The sequence below is a fragment of the Callospermophilus lateralis genome, chromosome 7 (assembly GCF_048772815.1).
Source record: "Callospermophilus lateralis isolate mCalLat2 chromosome 7, mCalLat2.hap1, whole genome shotgun sequence".
NCBI lineage: Eukaryota > Metazoa > Chordata > Mammalia > Rodentia > Sciuridae > Callospermophilus > Callospermophilus lateralis.
Window position 1 is genome coordinate 114654915 of NC_135311.1, and position 4187 is coordinate 114659101.

The following is a 4187-nucleotide window of genomic DNA, read 5'->3' on the forward strand; positions in this document are numbered from 1 at the left end:
ATACATGCATGCATTTGTAGTGATTGTATGGAAACTTTTACCAGAATAATAAACACTAAATTTAGGAGATAACTGTGGGGAAGTAGGGAGGTGAAAGTATACTACGGGCTGCACCTGTATCTGAACTGATAATTTCCTAAGAAAAACAAATTTATTTTTTTGTTGTTGTTTACAAAGAATAATTTGAAAAAGAAGGAAAAAAAGGAAAAAAAAGACAAAAAGTACCCATTAACAAATATGAATCAAAAGTTAGTATTAAAAATTAATATTGGGGTTGGGGTTATGGCTCAGGGGTAGAGCTCTTGCCTAGCATGTGTGAGGCACTGGGTTTGATCCTCAGCACCACATACAAATAATTAATAAAATAAAGGTATTGTGGAAAAAACACAAAAGTGTTCAACAATTTAAAAAAAAATTAATGTCAAATAAATGCCCTAAACTATACTAAGTAATAAGTTTAGGGAAAATGACAACCAAATAACTCCTTAGTAAGATGTAAGGCTTCATAACGCACAAGCACCTTAAAAATAAGTCCCCAAACTTATGGGGGGGGGAAACAATCTGATACAAGTACAAGAAAAATTCATTATTATAATAAATATTAACATCACTACCTGAAACTCAAAAATGAAATGGACAAATAACTATGTAGAAGAGATGATAAGCACAAATAGCTGATCTAAGGGACATGCATGAAAACCTGAACCTCTCATATACACAGACTTTTCAAACATACGTGGAACATGTATGAAAACTGACCAAATACTCAGCTACAAAATGAGTCTCAATTTACTCCATTTCTTAACCTAGAAGTTCAGTGGGTTTTCCCCATTCAGCTGCTTTGGCTTCTGTCTTTGGGGGATGTGGGTGTTGCCAGCACCAGGGAGGAGAGTGCAAGCTTCTCCCAGGTGCCCAAACAAGATCAGGCTCCACCCTCACACAGGTGCAGCATGTTTACATGCACTACTTTTTAATATGCATATATCTTTATTTTTTGTGATTATAAAAGTTACATATCCTTTATAACTAGCCAAGCACTTGTGAGGCACTGGGTTTGATCCTCAGCACCACATAAAAATAAATAAATAAAATAAAGGTATTTATGTCCATCTACAACTAAAAAAAATATTAAAAAAGAATAACTTTTGGGCTGGGGATGTGGCTCCAGTGGTAGTGCGCTCACCTAGCATGTGTGAGGGACTGGGTTCAATTCTCCAGCACCACATAAAAACAAAACAAAGATATTGTGTCCACCTAAAACTAAAAAAATAAATATTAAAAAAAAGAAAGAATAGGGGCTGGGATGTGGCTCAAGCGGTAACGTGCTTGTCTGGTATGCGTGGGGCGCTGGGCTCGATCCTTAGCACCACATAAAAATAAAATAAAGATGTTGTATCCACCGAAAACTGAAAAATTAAAAAAAAAAAAGAATAACTTTAAAGTCTCCAGATATACATCTACTTTATACATCTATTTTCATTTTTCTTGTCAATGCCCATTAGAAATATATGAATATATAGATGTCTTTTTTAATATTTTATTTTAGTTGTAGATAGATACAATATCTTCATTTTATTTATTTTTTATGTGGTGCTGAGGATTGAACCAAATGCCTCACACATGCAAGGCAAGTGCTCAACCACTGAGCCACAACCCCAGCCCTAGATGTCTTTTTTTTTAAAGAACAGTTTTGTTGAGGCATATTTTACAAGTCATAAAATACACTTATCTGTATACTCCAATGATTGGGCAACCATCTCTGTATATAGGTACATAGATACATAGTTACTTTCTTAATCCCTATTAACCTACTGCCAATTCCAAAATTTCTTATTGATGCCTACAGCATGATAAACATGACTACAAAACTTATTTTGGCAACTTCTGATAGTTCTATTCCTGTTGCCTGAATGCCTACCAAATGCCAATTGACATTCCACTTATATATAAGTGATATTTTCTACTGTAATTTAGATTTGTGGAAACACTTGAAATATGAATATAAAGAGATTTCTCTGCAAAAACTAAATTGGAGCCAGGTGCAGTGGTGCATGCCTGTAATCCCAGTGGCTTGGAAGGCTGAGGCAGGAGGATCTTGAGTTCAAAGACAGCCTCAGCAACTTAGAAAGGCCCTAAGCAACTCAGTGAAACCCTGTCTCTAAATACAAATACAAAAGGGCTGAGGATGTGACTCAGTGGTTAAGTGCCACGTGGTTAAGTCCCTAGTACCAAAAGAAAAAAGAAAAAAAAACCAAAAAAACCCAACAAAACAAAACAAAAACACTAAATTGGATGCTTTGGAAAGGCTTGCTAAAGGCAAATTGCTAAAAAATTGTTAAATTAGGTATGGGTGAGAAATCTGTAAGTGGAAATACTAGGATCATCTAGAATAATTTTGCATTTGAATTGTTTTACAAGTGTCGTTCAAATATCACTTCAGTTTAATAAAACCTTTTTTTTTTTTTTTGAGAGAGAGAGAGAGAGAGAGAGAGAGACAGAGGGAATTTTTTAATATTTATTTTTTAGTTCTCAGCGGACACAACATCTTTGTTTGTATGTGGTGCTGAGGATTGAACCCGGGCAGCACGCACACTAGGCGAGCGCCACATCCCCAGCCCCTTAATAAAACCTTTAAAGAAACCACAGATGATTCATTAAAGGTAAGAAACAAATCATTTCAAGAAATGCTTCAGAGGTATCATAATCATAGAAAGGGCCTAACTCAACCTAAAAAGATTGGTGAAAGACTTTACATTTATAGGCCTTAAATTTAAAAGAAAATACTTACAATATATAATGTTTACTTTTCTTTAGATAAACAAAGCTGCATATTGAATAATTCTATATGATTCTGCATTTTAATGGAATTTTCCACCTGCACCTACTAGTTGTAATCGTACCAGAAGGAAGGACTTCATGTCTAATAAATTTTTTCCTTTATAATATATCGAGAAAATTTTCATGTCACCATATCTACCTCATTTGTGAAAAGCCAGCCTTATAGTATTCCATTGTATGTGGACACCCTTCTTTACCTAACAGATTCCTTATTAAAACCATTTGCGTTTGTTTTGTTACTGGGGCTTGAACCCAGGGGGACTTTACCACGGAGCTACATCCCCAGCCCTTTTTGTTGTTTTTTTTTTTTTTTTTTTTTTTTTTACATTTTTTTTTTTTAAAGAAGTAGTTGGACCCAATACCTTTATTTTATTTATTTATTTATTTTTATGTGGTGCTGAGGACCGAACCCAGTGCCTCACGCATAAGAGGTAAGCTACACCCCCAGGCCCTGCTTTTTCATTTTTCAGAACAACGGTCTCACTAAAATTGCTTTAAAACAATTTTTGATGTTTTTCTGGGGTGGTGGTGGTGGTGGGTGGGTGAGTAGGAGCAGGGAACTGAGATGGTGAAATGGACTAAGAAAGAGGATCCAGCAATAGAACATAAAATGGACTGAAGAGGGGAGGATGGAAAAGGGGTCATGGTTGATGAGAGCCTCTTGCAATAATCCAGCTCTGAGAATAGACTTGGAAGTGGCGGTAAATTTCACTCTTCAGCAGCCCACAGATGCTCTCCTTAGACTGGTAGCCCTGGCATTTCTAGAAAATACGCCTACTCTCTGTCCTCTAGGGAGCTAGGGCTCATGTCAGTCTTTTCCTAAATGTCCTCTTTGCCTATTGAAATCCTAGCTTTCCTTCATGATCCAGAATAAACACCACCTCTGTCATGATTAGTCCTGGCTGGAAATGATGTCTCCCCTTCCATTTCAAACACAAGGCTGAGTCCTTTCTTCCTCTCTTCCTTCCACAGAGCATTTCCTTCCAATGGCAGCATGGTGCAGTGGCGAAGAGCAACGACTTTGGACCCCACCAATTTGCTGCTCTCTCTGTGATCTTGGCAACTTACCCAATTTCCCAGGGCCTCAGTGTTCTTACCTGTAAAATGGGAAGAAGTGTATAGCGTTAAGAGGATTTAACCAGGGAAAGGATGTAAAGCATGGTGCTTGGTATGCAGCAAGCGCTGAATAAACGTTAGCAATAGTTTTGGCTTGTGGTGGTGGTCGCCGGGAACTGTCCCCCTGGCGCGCACCTCGCGGCAGTACCAGAACCAGCCAGCCCGCGGCCGGCCCCGCCCCGGCCAGAGTGCGGTACTTGGCGCCGTGCGCCCGCGATCATGTGACAGCCAAG